This window comes from Anser anser (genome assembly GCF_964211835.1).
Source record: "Anser anser genome assembly, chromosome: 1".
NCBI classification, from domain to species: domain Eukaryota; kingdom Metazoa; phylum Chordata; class Aves; order Anseriformes; family Anatidae; genus Anser; species Anser anser.
The window spans coordinates 177456511-177473020 of record NC_139720.1 but is presented as its reverse complement, the minus strand read 5'-3'; the positions used below and the strand labels follow the sequence as shown (position 1 = coordinate 177473020).

Sequence of the window (16510 nt, the reverse complement as noted above, 5' to 3'; positions counted from 1 at the left end):
GAGTAGATAGTGACTTGCTCATCTCTAAAAACTCACTGATACTAAGAAGAATAAATAACATGATTTGGGTTTACCTTATACTATGCATGCTTTTGTATTTTGCCAGAAAAAAATAAAAATTAAAAAAAAAAATCTTGGTAAACTGGCTTTGTTTTCTTTTTTGTTTGTTTGTTTTCTTTTTTTTTTTTTTTCTTCCAAATTTCAGCATCCAGTGAATGACCCAGGATATCACTGAATAGTTCAGTGCTGGGTCTGAACTCAGACCAACGTAAATACTTGGATAAAACAGCAGATTGAAGGATTCATCTGCCCCAGCATCCTTTCTTTAGTAGATGTGTGTATGAGGAACAGGTATGCCTACAGACCTACAGCTCTTCTCTAACATGCTCTTGCAGCAGCTAGAGTCTGAGGGACTTCCTGAGATGAAGGCTCCAGACTTCTATGTTCAATATAGCAATGGGCCTATCCTCAGTCCTTTTAAGAATCTAATTACAGTTTTGGCTTCTACAACATCTTGTGGCAATGAGTTCCACAATTTAATTATGGACGTGATATGACAAAGTACTTCCTTTGTTTATTTCAAAGTTGCTGCATGAAACTTGCATTGAGTGCTCTGTAGATTTTGCATTGTGAGAAATAATGAACAATTAAGCAGTTTACCATAGATCTGTGATAAAAAGCAAGTTAACATCCTTCATCCAAACAACTTCAGCTAGCTGTTTTTTCATCAGGATCACAAAGAACAGCACACACTGAAAAAAATATATAAATGTAAGAAAACTTTATTGGTGAGAAAAACATCGTATCCTGAAGGGGGAAGGGAGAACGATAGCAGTTATTTGTTCACAGTTTGGGTGTGGGGTTTTTTTTTTGTTTGTGTGCTTTTTCATATTTACTCAGGAGGGCTTGCTTTTAACCATTTGCACGAGCGGATTTTAAAGTATTGAGCCTTGGGAATGTACTAAGATGTATTTTTAAAGGGTATTCTGTTAACGGAAGGGTAAAATGATTCCTGAAGGTACAAAGTTCACAACGTATATGATTACAAACTCCTTTTGCAATCTGTGTACTGCCTTATTCACTCCCTGATATTTAAGGGCACTTACTGAGGGAATGTAAGTGTTATTACTGTGAATGACATACCATATGGCAAGCAGGATCAGCTGCAGTTCTGCACACTGTTGTCATTTTTCCCCCTTGTACTACAGTTTTACATGATGTAATGTTTTTCTGTGATTGTTCAACACTCTACCATTTAAGCCTGCCATATTATAAAATGCCATTTTAGGGGGTTGCAGCTGAACCTGCTCACCATAAGTCTGCATTTATTTCACAGATGTCTATCATGCTGTCATCCCACAGGTGCACTCAAACTTTAAAATTTTCCTATGCCTCAGCTTCTAATGTAAGAAAAATGTATTATGCAAGATGAGGAAATGGCAGCCAAAAAAGTAAATGCTGCTAAATGTCACTTGACAATACAACATGGGCATGCAAATGCAAGTAACCTTACAGGGTGATAATACTTGCACTCTCAGTAAAATGTGATGTGTAAATGATAGTGTAAGGGCAAGGTCCTAAAAGTAAAGGCCCTCTCCAGGGTAAAAGTAAGAAATATAAACTTTTTTTTTTCCATTAATATGTGAGACATTTTATGTTATGCTTGTGCTCATTTATAATCATTGACAATTTTCTAAAACTAAATTCATCCAGAGGTTATGTTCTGTCTTAAGTTTAGCTGGGATAAAGGCAGTTCCATTGTTCCATTCTCAAAAAGTTTGTAACGTATATTAAAAAAAAAAAAAAAGTTCAACAATCATGTAAAAGTTGAGCATAATCACACATTTAAGGAACAAAAAATGGGTTCCTATGACTCCTCAGCCCTCCTCTCCTCAGCCCTCCTCTCCCCTCCCCTCCCCTCCCCTCCCCTCCCCTCCTCTCCTCTCCCCTCCCCTCCCCTCCCCTCCCCTCCCCTCCCCTCCTCTCCTCTCCTCTCCTCTCCTCTCCTCTCCTCTCCTTCGACATCAACATGCCATGCCTTTTTTCTATCTGTAGGTCGTAAGTAATGTTTAGTTTATAAAAAAAGCACATTTCTGAATTAGAACAGTATTGTTAATAAAAATATTTTCAGTATGAAACAATAAATATAGATTCACCAAGTGTTATTTCCATGCTCATGTACAATTTTTTTTTCAGTTTTGGCATTCTGAAAATTAAAGATTGAAGAGATATTATAATAGCAAAAGGTAAAATATAAAACAGAAGACAAAATCAAAATACAACTAAACTTTGAATAAATCACCATAATTTCTTCATAATTTTGGAGTACATATCAATATAATACAATATGTATAATCCTGTATTTTGAGACAACATTGCTTTTGGTGTCAACGTAAAATTCCCATAAAATTACTGCCTTGTTTAACGTTAAATTAACTGAGATTACATATGGACTAATACTTTTGCTAAATTCTTCTCTGATCAGTCACGAAATTGTAACAACAACAATAAATAGATAAATAAATAAATAAATAAATAAATAAATAAAAATTTACTGAGTAATAATAGAAAACATTGGTATTGTTTCATAAGTGTAATTTAAGTTACTGTTTTCTATTGACATGTTTACCAGTTGCTTTACTTTGTTCTGGGCTGGGAAACAGAGCAGTCTGGTGACAAAAAGCACTGCAACAACAGAAAGGTAAAAACCATTCTCTCTCATTAATATGTGTATTTCACGTTTCATTTCATCTATTTTAAGTACTCATTTACCAGATATTTCCTAATCGTACTTCAACTAGCAAGCAGCACTGAAATACATGCTTAAAAAATCTTATCTTTGTTTTCCTTTCCAAACAAAATATATGATCATTAGAACGTTTCTTGGCAATAGAAAGTTTTTCTAATTAATACCCACAATAAAATTCACTGATGTTAAGCAGACACCTAAGGCCTAATTTTTTTTTCCCACTTGGAAATTTGGAAGTCTGTTAAAGAAAAAGGACTTTTGAGAAAACAGTCTTCAGTTAAAATTTTGATATTTTTGTAGAGTTATTGTCACTTTCTTCTTTCACATAATTTGATTATAATTTCCTATTGAAGGCTTTGCTTTTAAATAGCAGCAGCTGTCAAGATTTATGGCTTAAACTACTGGCACAAATATAACAGAAAAGCTCTGAAAAGTCCATTGGAATTGAACAAGGTTGGTTAAAAATTCCACTTTCCTTTTAAACATTTTAGTTCCACTGGTGAGCTTACTTGGTATTTATAAAGGAAACAGAAACATTTTTTTTTTTCCAAGCTACAGTTTGACATTTGTAATGCCAGCTGCAGACACTGTCCTGAGATAGAACAGGGCAATTCTTTTTGTTCATTCTGATTCTACAATTCAGTGAAACTTAGAGAAGTTGGGAAACAAGGAAAAAGAGAGCTATAAAACAAACACAGAAAAAAAAAGTGTGATTCCAAGAAAAAAAAAAAAAGAAAGTGATGACAGCAGGCTACTGAGAAAGTATATATATTGTGATATGCCAAGTAACTTCAGAAAAAATTGTATTTTTTGTTTTGTTTTGATGCTTTCAAATTGAATTTGATTTTATTTTTTTTTCTAGATGACAATTAATAAACAGATCTCATAATGTTGCAATTTCTACTGGAAAGAAATTATATCTGAAATATAATTTTTCTACTAATTTTCTGTTAATACATCATGTTTCTTAAATCTTTATTTGCTTGCAGGTTTATTGCATCCATCTTTCAAGAAGTGATTTACTTTTATATGAAATTAATATTTTCTTAGTATTCACTGAATTGCCAAAAATATTTGATGTTGAAAAAATGTTACTTTTCATAGTGTGTCTTAACCAAAATACTGCAAGCCATGAAAAGTTTAATATACTTTCCCAAAACATTGAGATACAAAAATGACCATTTTAGTGGAATCACCAAATGGTTCTGCCATGTAGCCTTATCAAGTAGACAGTATAATAGATACACATTTTACACAGAATAAAAGTATTGCAATAGCTGAAAAAAAAATGCAATAAAAAATTCAGTAACATAATATATTTATACCAACAGCACTTAAGTATCTGGTCAGGAGACATCTCACCTAACTCTGGAGGTCTGGAAGACATCTGCATGTTAACCATTCACTTTCAATTTATTTTTTATATCCGATGGAGATCAATAGTCAGTAGAAGATGGAATTTATGTGACCAGCTATAGACTTCTACTTTAGGAAGATATGAATCACAGACTAAGTGCCTGTTTCTCTCTACTAACAATAAAAGAAGCCTGCACAAATATCTCAGTATCTGCTTAATACTGATGTAAAAGTAAGTTAAAAGAATCACCATTTAGTATTTTATTTATGTAGTTTTCCACTACAGTAAATTCAGGCACTGGATTATTTACAAGGATTATAATTGGAAGTACGTATTTGTGTGGCCATAGGAATCAGATTGTTTTATATGAACTGGACTGCAGGCAAAACCTATATCATACAACACATAATAACTAAGAAATATAACATTCACAGTAATTGATCTCTCAGTATGCAGTCATTTTCAAGGTCAGTTTGAACCTATGTTTTATTGGAAAATGTGTAAAAGAACATCTAGAGTATATTATTATTTGCCAGTAATGCCAAGTGCTTTTGCAAAGTGACTTCATTTGGAACAGAAGCTTGAATGTGTAAAGCAGTACACAGAATTTGGTACACAACATGGCGTACCCAGATATGGTCATTTAACAACCATTATTCTTGAATAATTACACTCCACCATGTATCAGAGAGTTTAGCAAATTGAAAACGGGAAGTTTAACAGAGATTATCTTCCATCTGCAACTACAGCAGACACGATAAATAGAAACATTAAACATTTAAATGCAGACAAACACTGCCATGTTTGTGCAAAAATCTTGTCTTTTCTGATGAGTAATGGTAAGATTAAGGCAAATAAGGCAAGAGTAAAATCAGAAAAAAAATAATCAGTAAACGTGGAAAGCTGACACAAAACAATGACAAAAAAATGACAAAAAAAATAAATTAATTCAAACTGGTGGATGTAGCGAAGACTTCATTATATGAAAAAAAAAAAAAAGAAAAAAGCTAATCATTCAGAAAACTAACTGGATTAGGTAGTTCAACACTTAACAGAAATTCCAAACAGTTGTTTGGAATTATCTAACAGTCATATAGGTTCATTTACAAAATCTTTTGGGGATAAGTTCCTATGCACAGAGATGATACACGTGGTGAAATGATAAGCCTCTGCTCATCTTTTTAAAACCACAGACAATCATCAGCAAGTTTGGGGTTTTATAAATGTGGTGGTTTTACCCAGCAGGGTAGCTGAGCTCCACCACAGCCACTCTCTCATTCCCCCTTCTCAAAGGGAAAGGGCGAGAAAATACGATGGAAAGGGCTCAAAGGTTGGGATAAGGACAGGGAGATCACTCAGCAAGTATTGTCATGGGCAAAACATACGCAGTGTACAGAGATAAGAGAAATTTATTACCTATTGCTAACAAGCTAGAGAAGTGAGAAGCACAGAAAACAAACTAAAGGCTTCCCCCCATCCACCCTCTTCGACCTCCTCCCCTGAAACGGTGCAGGGGAATGGGGGAATGGGGGCTGCAGTCAGTCCCTAACACTTCGTCTCCACCATTCCTTCATGGTCACTCTCTGCCCCTGCTCCACGTGGGGTCTCCCCCACAGGATGCTGTCTTTCCCCAGCTGATCCTTCCCACAGGCAGCAGCTCTTCAAGAACTGCTCCAACATGGGTCCGTACCACGGGGTCCATCCCCCAGGAGCAAACTGCTCCAGCACGGGTCCCCCACGGGCGGCAGCTCCCCCCAGACCCCCTGCTCCTGTGTGGGCTCCTCTCCACGGGCTGCAGCTCCGGCCCGGGGCCTGCTCCTGCGGGGGCTCTCCATGGGCCGCAGCCTCCTCCAGGCCACATCCACCTGCTCCACCGGGGGCTCCTCCACGGGCTGCAGCGTGGAGATCTGCTCCGTGTGGGACCCATGGGCTGCAGGGGGACAGCCTGCTCCACCAGGGGCCTCTCCACAGGCCACAGGGGAACTTCTGAGGCGTGCCTGGAGCACCTTCTGCTCTCCTTCTTCACTGACCTTGGGGTCTGCAGGGCTGATTCTCAATCCTCTCTCTCCCAACTGCTGTTGCACAGTACTTTTTCCCTTTCTTAAATCTGCTATTCCAGAGGCCCAACCACTGTCTCTCACTGGCTGGCCAGCGGCAGGTTCTTTTGGAGCCGGCAGGCCCTTTTGGAGCTGGCTGGGGCTAGCTGTGACCTAACATGGGGCAGCTTCCGGATTCTGGTCAAAGAGGCCACCCCTGCAGCCCCCCACTACCAAAACCTTGCCGCATAAACCCAGTACAGTAAGGTAAAATAAAAAGGCTAAAATGTACAAGGAAAATAATCAAATAATTAGCACTGATGTGACAAACCTTAACAAAGAAGATACTGAATCTCATATTTTTAGTAGGCTTGTATTAGTACAACACTAGTTATAATCAATACCTGTTTTAAATTTAGAATTCCTTATAATAACAGGAAAAATGTTATTACCTAGAATGCTTTTTTGCAGCAGCTCTAACAGTAAGTGTGAAAGACATTTAAGCAAGCTGAAAACTTAATAATTTAATGGCAATTCTTTACATTCTGTATCACAAAAAATAGTTGAAACACTATTCTTTATCCAATAATTTGTTCTATGAGTTGTTTCTGTGTAGTGATAGTATTGGACAGTGCACAGTGTTTTTGTGTAGAACTTCAAACATCACATAAATTCTCATGTTCAGCTATCGTGACTGATCTTAATTATTTGCTACTTAAGTATTAGTTAGCCTATTCAATTTTATTTGTCTCTGAAAAGATCAAGGTATTACAGTTGTATATTCCAAGAAGAGCTGCCAATGTCCTATGAAAAGATTAAGTAACCTGTTATTCCATCTGTAATAGCATGTAGATTCTACAGCAAATAAATCTAACAAATCTGGGAAACTGGTGGTTTGCTCAAAAAGCTAAGACATTAAAATTGTTCATGGATGCTTCTGGGTTTCAAGTTCTCTTTTTGTAATATACTGTGTTAACTCTTTGTGGGGGAAAAAAAAAAAAAAAAAGGCAGAGCCCGTCTGTTTCAGGTGCCTGATTTGGGAAGTTTCCTAAATAAATATTGTCTATAGCACCCTTCATCTCAATAATTTTGTGTAACTCAGAAGTAAGCAATAAAGACACGGCACAATAAATAAATAAATAAATAGTTTATAAGTTCAGAAACTGGAGCAGAGGAAACATACAATGAGATTTATTTAATTTGTATTTACACTTTCTGGAAAGATGCATTCTTCACTTTTCTATACAATGTAGAGGACAATATATTTTGAACCAAAATAGGGTTCTGTATCCAAGTGTGTATGATGTTCAGCTGTGGGTAGAGAACTCCTATACAGTTCCAGGTGCAGTGTTTCTATCTGTGTATTCAGCACTAATTGGACAATAACTGCAGAATACTAGTATATAAGTGTCAATTTACCGAGGCTGGTACTGGGTTACACTGTCATTTTTTCTCTTGGCTAAGCCTGCTTCTGGATCACAACCACAATCACAAACAGGTTCAGCCCCAACCTCAGTGTCAGTATGTTTCATACTGGACAGCCAGAGCATGAACTTCGCCAACTACCCAAAAAAAATGAGAAGCAGCTTTGCAGGGATGTAAAGAATTGTGAATGTGGACTAAGGGATATCACTGAAAACAATTACAACCCCCCCTCCTTTTTTCTGTCTAGCTTCTCTGTTTCTAGCTCTTGCTCTCCCCACACTGAACATTGTTTCTGACTAGCAACCTGTGAAGGAAGGAGGATTAATAGAAAAATTCATGACAAAATCAACAGACCATCAGCCTGCTTTAATTAGTTATTTTCTTACTGTAATTTAGTCTGATGTGCAAAAAGTAACTGTAAAAGCATTATTTCTTTATATATCTAGATACTAACATAAAAATATCATTAAAAAATCTTTTAGAGACTTTCTATTATGTCTCGTAATTGAAGTAATGGTTACTGTACAATGCATCCACTGCACTAGTACACATTAAGCAAACATTAGCAAAGCCAGAGAAATTTCAATGGAATGGAACAGTGTTACATGCTTTTTTTTTTTTTTTTCAGTGTTATCATTCAACCCAATTACAGCATTGAATACACTTCAAATTCCCACTGGTCCTGAAAGATGTCATAAGAATTTGCCAGCCTGGCAACAAGTCTCACACCACTTTACCTCCAACACGGTATCTCAGCAGCCTTGCAAGTTGCTTTGTGACCCTCTGTCAGACCAGAACAACACTGTCTCAAAAAAAATATCCCACTGCTGACCTTAATGGCATCTCTTGAGTTCACCAGTTTCAGCTCTTGCATTTCTCCTACCACAAGCAACTTTTCCCTGATGGAGTCTCTTTCCCAGCACACATTCCCCAATTTACTCTCAAAGGGACTTCTCTCTGTATTGTAATCTCCCAAAGCCTGGGAATACATCAGTATTGCCAAGATGTTTTGGACACACTGGCTGCTTCTCTGTGTGGCATTAGCTCCATCTCACCCCTGCTGGTACTCCTTCTGTCTCTGTGTAGATTATCCGACAATGATCATTCGTTCCCTTCTTCCTTCCCATCTTTCTTCCACCTGATGAACATTGTGTCCATTAGTGGTGCTGAAATTACCTTTAGAAAAAGGAAAGGTGCCTTTTTTATTTAATAAGCTTAAGTTGGAGAAAAGACTTAAGCATACGTCTAAATTCATCCACTCAAATGCATTCATTAGCTTCATGGGATTATAGAATAGAATCATGGCATCAGAATCATTTAAGTTGGAAAAGACTTCTAAGATCAAGTCCAACTGTGACTATTTGTGCAAATTGTTTTGAATTTATTAGTAGGATTTATTAAGGATGGTGGGTCATATTGTGCTTGAAGAACATCACCCCTACCTATGTGAACGCAAATTGTTTTATATTCACTATTATTTCCAGATGGTGGTCAGGTTGTCCCTGAAAAGCGTCAGCCATACCAATGTGAACTGCATTACTAAAATAATACATCCGGTTTGGGGCCTTGTTGCGGTCTTTCCCTTCCACATTCCGTTTCAAGCTAATAAATACTGCTGTAATATTCTTAGATGTTTTGCTTACAGAAATATTTCAGAAACGTAGCATCAGCAGCCTCTTTGTAATTCTCTCTTCTCCCTTGAGAAATCATTTGGAGAGAGGAGCATTTGATAAAGAAGTAGTTTCCAATATGTTTCTAGTGTGCTTTACACTAAGGAGAGTCAAACTGGTGAAATAACGACTGCTCTTTTATCTCTGAAGACAGAGAGCAAAGGGAAAAAAAACTTAAATAAACAAAAAACCAGTCTTTCAAATGGCATATAGAATGTCCATCGAAATTAGGAGACATGATTCTCTGCCCTCTAACTTGAAGGAGTCAACAGAAGACTGAAATTAGTCAGAGTTAAGACCTCCCCCAAGTGCAATGGCGTGTGTAATTGTTTAACAATTTAGTTATAGAACACTGAAGAAAAGACATTCAGAAAAAGAGCTGATTTAGCTTTTATCTTCTGTGGCAACATTTTTTAAAAGTTTTTTTTTCTTTAAGAAAAGAAGAAAATTCACATTTGATTAGCACTCATGAAAATTTCTCTGGAAAATTTCACAGTACAAATCCCCATATGAATACCTGAGACAAAAATGCTAAGCTTCATTGTGGTGTGTTAACTTTGGGTAGCTGCCAGGTGCCCACCAAGCTGCTCTCTCATTGCACCTCCTCAGCAGAACAAGGGGAGAAAACAAGACAAATAGCTCATGGATTGAATGAAGTACAAAGAGATCACTCACAAACTAACGTCTTGGGCAAAACAAACTTGACTTGTGGATAATTAGTTTAACGTACTGCCAATTAAAAATAGGATAGGATAGCGAGAAACAAAAACAAAACTAAAAGCACTTTCACCCCACCCTCCCATCTTGCCAGGCTCAGCTTCACTCCTGAGTCTTCTGCCTCATCCCCCAAGCAGTGTAGATGGATGGGGAGTGGAATTGTGGTCAGTTCATAGCATTTCATCTCTGCTGTTCCTCCCTCCTCATACTCTTCCCCAAAGTGAGATTCCTTTCATGAGCCACAGTTCCTGCCAGGAGCCTGCTCCTGCGGGGGCTCTCCATGGGCCGCAGCCTCCTCCAGGCCACATCCACCTGCTCCACCGGGGGCTCCTCCACGGGCTGCAGCGTGGAGATCTGCTCCGTGTGGGACCCATGGGCTGCAGGGGGACATCCTGCTCCACCAGGGGCCTCTCCACAGGCCACAGGGGAACTTCTGAGGCGTGCCTGGAGCACCTCCTGCTCTCCTTCACTGACCTTGGGGTCTGCAGGGCTGGTTCTCTCGCATTTGCTTATTCCTCTTTCTCCCAGCTCCTGTGCAGCGTTTTTATTTCTTTCATTATCTTTTCTTAAGTATGTTGTTACAGAGGTGTCACCAGAGTTACTGGTGGGCTCAGCTGTGTCCTGTGATGGGTCAGTCAGAGCTGGTTGAAAGAGTTTCTGTCCAGCATGGGGGCAGCCTCTGGTCTCTTCTCACAGAGGACACACCTGCAGCTTCCCCGCTACTGAAACCTTGCCATGTGCATTTGCCCAGTGCATTATTTCAAACAGAAAACAATTTTCTTTTAATTTGGTTTAGTTGTAAAACAAAGCAAATAAAGCTTGAGACTAACTTTCTCCTGCTGGATGCTGTGATCATGGAATCTAGTCAATTTAATTAAAATAGACGTTTTCTTACAAATTCTATTGATTTGGATGAACTCCCATACCTCCATGAAATACTTTTCTCATTAAAAAATATCAGCCAGCCAATTATTATTAATGTTTTAAGCCAAAGGAAAGGTTTAGAAAACAATCTGCCAGGGAAATTTTAAGATTCAAATCTAACTAGAAAATTCCATGTAAATTTTAATATTTAAATGCAATAGAAAAAGACACTTAGCCATTTTGTACTTTAGTCTCTCCCATAGCATATTCAGTGATTATATCCTACCTAACACATGGAATTGTATGTGAAGGTGAATAAGAACATTTTCTCCACAGTTCAGAGGGAGCTAAGTGCTAGGATGTCCATTTCGGTGTTGTTGCTGAAGGAAATGGCAGAAATGAGAAAAGGCTGGGATCTTGGGTTCTGAAGGTAACAATAACTGGGCTTTTTGTGCAGCAGCATCTTTTGCTGTGTCCCCTGTCTCAGCAAATGACATCCTTATGAGCACACCTTGAAGAGGCAGATGGAGACCTGGGTCATGTGCCTTTGTGTAAGTGAAATACCTTAAGGAAGAAGAAAACCGGTTCTTTGAATTTTGAAAAATAAACATGAGATAAAAATAGTGTATATTATATTTAATAACAATCGTGTTCAGAATACCTTACAGTTCAGAACACTATGATACCATCAAGTAATTAATTTTCACATAATTAAACTAACATAATTCAAGATGCAAAGATGCAACAGAAGAGTTTTAAAATGCACAAGCCAAATCCCCAAGCACACCTGAGAAGCTACACAAGTGTGTAGCCAAATTCTACTCAAATACTTGATGTGCTATGTATGTCCAACAGCAGCAGAACACATCAGCAGAACAAATCGTTTGGAAAACAATAAAGTCTCAAAGGAAATCTAGGATTATATATGGCTCTCCAGAGAGTCAGAATCACATACCTTGACATTCAGGCCACCCATACTACCAACAGACAGAAAAGAATTGACCAGATAAAGATTTTTTTTTTTCTTGTAAACAGTATAAGATTTTATTGTTAACTGATTTTTACAGCTTACAGCATGATTCTGTTTTTTATACACTTGGAGGTTCCATTGACTTAAATTGGAGTAGTGAGTGCACAAGGAATGGAGAATAAAGCCTTTGAAGTTCAGTATCATTATTTAGATTTCAGGCATGCCTGGAGACAGCACTCTAGATTAATAAAATGCTTTGCTTCAATTAGCTTTGTGTCTCCTGCATCCCTCCCCAGTTCCCTCTGCCCTTGTTTAACATACTCCCTTATCCCTTCACATTATCCAGACAGGTGCTCTCTGCAACCGCAGACAGCTGGAAGTTTCACGGAGGAGATTCAATGTGGGGAGGAGGAGGGTGTATATCAGTTTCTTGTCTCTGATGACAGAGAGTGTGTGAATCTGTACAGGAGTGTGCTATGTTCTGCCTCAGTATTGTTTCAGAGATCATTTTAAAAGATCTTTGAAAGGAACAAAATTTTAGATCTCTTAAACAGATATGTTCACTTTCATGTATGGCAAGAACATTTTCACAATCTAGCACAGAACATGTAAATCAAATGAGTATTATTTCTAGCTGATCAATTCTGGGCCAATATGAAGGAAAAAATATATATATTTTGTGTATATCAAAGAAACTTTTATTGTAGTGGGACTCATATTTCTGCAATGATTTTGTCTGGTTTTCCACTGTAATAAACCCCCTCATTTCAGATTTCTTTGAAAGAGGCTTAGGAGCATAATGCAAGGACCACTGGAAACTGACGCATCCTGCAAAGTGGGGGCAGGAAATTATAAGTTTCACATTGAGTTCAATGGGAAAGTCATAAGGCCCTGCTCCTTCTCCCTTGGGGTATTTTCCTATTTTATTGTCAGTACTATAATGGGCAATCAGTTCCTGAAATGGTGCCCTGCTGTCTAGATGAAGCATTTATAGGTCTTTTAAGCAGTCCATTTGAACACTGCAGAATAAAAAAGTCAGCCCTTGGAATTCAGGTTTTAGGGCCCTGATCTTCAATGAACTATGTGTTGGCAACCCTCTTACACACTTGGAATTCAGCACAAGATCAGGGTCTCAATTTCTCCATTTCCTACTGCAAATCAGACCTTTATTTATCACAGCTGGAAACAACATTACAAATAAAAATGCTTCTAAAAAACAAAGTGTCTGTCCCTTTTAAAAGTTAACTTCCTTAGATTTATGCACATACATTTACATAGTAATCATCTGAATAGAGATGCTGCTTCTAATGAATTAGGGGATTACTACAGAAATATATAAATCATCACAGATGTTTTCCATACAGAAACACTTTCTTTGAAAAAAAATAAAAAAATAAAAAATCTGTTCAAAACTCAAATAAACAAAAACGTCTTTTTTGAGGGCCTAACATTGGAAACTAGACCCAAGAAAGAACTTACGGGCTAGATGCAGGATAAGATTTAGGCCTAATATGAAACTAAGAGAATTTAGAGATCACTTAAGGTCAGTCTAATTTGGATTTAGAAGCCCAAACTTCCCTACAGCCCAGACCGTTATCTAGGTCATCACTTTTCAACACTGCCTAAACCTCACAAAAACTAAATGTATAAAATTTAGGCCTCTCTATACAGCCTTCCTCTATGGCTTAAAGTTTGCTATTGCTGAAAGTAGCCATGCTTGTTTAGAGCTGGCTGCTAAAGACATATGCCCATTGCCCAGATAAATTCTGATGTGATTCTGGTTTAATCAGAGGATAGTAAGTCAATGAGCTATCTACTTTTCCAGAAAAGTCTGAAAATATTGCTGTGGTAAAAACATCAAAAGGGAATGACTTTTTTTCACATCTGATTAATACACACAATACTTTTTTTTTTCTTTCACTTTTTTTTTTTTTCCATAAGAGTTGGAGGCCCATTCCCAGCCCTGGGCTAACACTGTCCACAGCCTTAATGACAGCCACAGAAAAGGGCATGTTCCACCTGCCTGCTGAGGTGGCACTGATGTGAAGCAGGAGTAAGTGACTCTTCTCACTTACTTAGACTTGTGACTCTCTCTGAATTGTTACTGAATTTAGTAGGAAAGATGAAAATCTGCTTTTTTTTTTTTTTCTTTTTTTTTTCCAGGTCTTTACTCCCATTGGAATATTCCTATTTCATTGTCCTTGTAACCAAATGGCACAAAAAAAAACGTATCTATTCTGAACTAGAGCTAGAATTCCATTTCTCTCCCACTCAAAGGACTGTTGGAGAACTATTTTTTTTTTTTTTTTAGTCACTTGACTCTTCTGGATACAATGACTTAATTTCAAGAGCAAAGGCAAAAAATTATCAATAACTCTTGTCACCAAAATCCTGCTTCTCTCTTAGGAGGTCAGAGAGGCACTGCTGTTTGGGGAGAAGGAAGCATCAATTGCCTCAAGATTTGAAGATCTGCTTACTGGATGAATGGTTTAACTGCCAGCGTAGACAGGGAGTGGAATTTATCACCACTTTTCAAACTCATTCCCTTTGGTGCTTATTCCTCCAAGGTGTGTAGGCTCTCAAAATCAGCATCTCACTCTTTTCATCTGAATTCTTTCACATCAAGATTTTTTTCATGGAAACTAGCTACTTGCTCTCAGCTGAGTGACATATATATGAGTTCACCATACCATATTCATTTCCTGGGCTCAATTAACCTTGTCTCATGTAAAATGTAAAAGAAGGATGATAAAAACAGTGGGACAGATTTCCAGGAAGATTTTTTCTTTTTCTTTTCTTTTCTTTTATTTTATTTATTTTATGTTTAGATACGTTTGAAGACTGAGAACAAGGCTGTATATGCAGATATAAAGATTCATGTGTCAACCTATCCCATATTCCAGCTGGCCAGCTACAAAGCAACTTCAGTTCCAAGGCTGGGTGGTAGTGTTAATATGGCACTGAGCCCAAGTTAACCTCGTATCCAGAGACTCCTGATAAAGTGAGAGCATTGGCACCTTTGCAGTTTTTAAAGGCTTAAGACTGTATTTAAGTCACTCCCTTGGCCTTAGTGAATAGCTCCATTCAGTGGCAGGTGATTATCCTTAAGAGCAAGACCTGTACGCACAGGGATAGAGAGCTCGTAGAGACACCCTACTGTGACTGTTTTTTTGGCAAGTCTCACCAGAGACTTTGGCAGCCACTCCTCTAAAGTGATACTGTGCTTTTGCATGGCTATATTCTTCATGCAAACTAATATCACTGCCAACTCTAAGAACATGAAGAACTGATAATAATTATTGTTTTCACTGCTGGATAGCAGAGAACAACTGCAATATAGAGAAATATCATGCTTTCTGACTTTTTTTTTTTTTTTTAAGAAAATGTATCTAATTGGTTTAGTTTAAGTAATAAAACCAAGTTATCTAACAACATATTTTAATTGCCTTTTCATTATATACATGTACATTTTGCAATGGATTACAATCTTTAATTAAGGTCCCATGTGGTTATCAGAGTAGTGTAATTAGTAACTTCCAAAAACAATGTTACACTTATGATTAGGAAATAATGTATTAGAAAAAAAAATAGAACAAAATAAAATAAAATGTGTAATGTCTTAAAGATATATATACTTTTTTTAGGACCAAACTAAATGTTTCTTTTATTATTTTTTTTAAACTCTATTAAATGTTAGACAGAATGTAATGTTGGCAGATATGCATTCCTATTATTTCAAAGATGGAAATTGTTTACTTGCTTGGATTGAAAATGTCTCTTCACAGTATTCCTAATGCAAGTTTAATCTGACCTCCTCTGGACTACCTCATGAAGTTTTAATTCTGAAAAGAAGAACAAAACAGGGTCTACAAAAACTGTGAAAAAGAAAAGAGATCAAAGGAAAAGAGATGGAAAGATATGTAAATGGAAAAGGAGCAATACATCATGTATTCTCGATGTTACCAGTGGAAATTATTTCCAACTTTTATAGCAATGATTTATCATTTGTGTGAAACTTAAAATCTAATAATAATATCGGGCAGGCATCTGCCTAATTTCTATTAGGGTTAACAGCCGTTGCAGTGGGAATACGCAGAATTTTAGTACTTGTCCACTCATAGCTCTTTGCAGCACATTCTCTTTGTAAACCTTGTTGGCCAAAATCATGGAATAGGAGGAAGACCTGTTCACGAAAGGAAAAGTCCCCATGTCTAAAAAAAATAATAATAAAATAATAATAGTAATAATAAAAGTCTCTGAAAAAGTATTTCTCTGAGTTCTCTGAGACACTGAAACCTTTTGCCGGCCTAACTAAAAACTTTGTTCTGACAAGCAAGTACAATTTATTCCACTGTGTGAGCAATGCCGTGGTGAGAATGCAGAGAGCAGTGACGTTTCTGCTAGGCAAGGTGAGAGTTCCCATCTCCTATAACTCTGGGTTGTGATATGGGAACAGTTTAGACTGCCAACAATATGCATGTTAATGATTAGTCTTGCTTCCAAGATCTCAGCAGCAGATGACTCATCTCATGCATCACAGTAGTTCCTAACCCCTTGATACTGGCTAGATGCTAGACAGATTGGAGACCTGTTGGAAAAAAAAAAAAAAAAAAAAAGTTATTACAGAACTCTAAATTATGCTGTATTCTAAATGCAGTAAGGCTGACAAGGCCTTGTAGGTGGCAGATGTCATTCTTACCATATGAATCTTTATTGCTGAAA

The 16510-nt window shown here is 37.4% G+C and overlaps 2 long non-coding RNA genes across 2 annotated transcripts in view; one reads left to right on the top strand and one right to left on the bottom strand.

Moving 5' to 3' along the window:
- Positions 1–2201: 2201 nt before the first annotated feature.
- On the top strand, positions 2202–6390 carry LOC310892880. The gene is made up of 4 exons (XR_014578542.1): positions 2202–2246; positions 2633–2701; positions 3103–3202; positions 4081–6390. It is a non-coding gene; the product is annotated as an uncharacterized lncRNA (long non-coding RNA).
- A 5063-nt stretch (positions 6391–11453) lies between these two features.
- LOC310893084 overlaps positions 11454–16510 on the bottom strand; it is a 29380-nt gene continuing 24323 nt past the window's right edge. Inside the window, exon 3 of the long non-coding RNA XR_014578704.1 lies at positions 11454–16376. This is a non-coding gene — a long non-coding RNA (uncharacterized lncRNA). The remainder of the gene's footprint in view (positions 16377–16510) is intronic.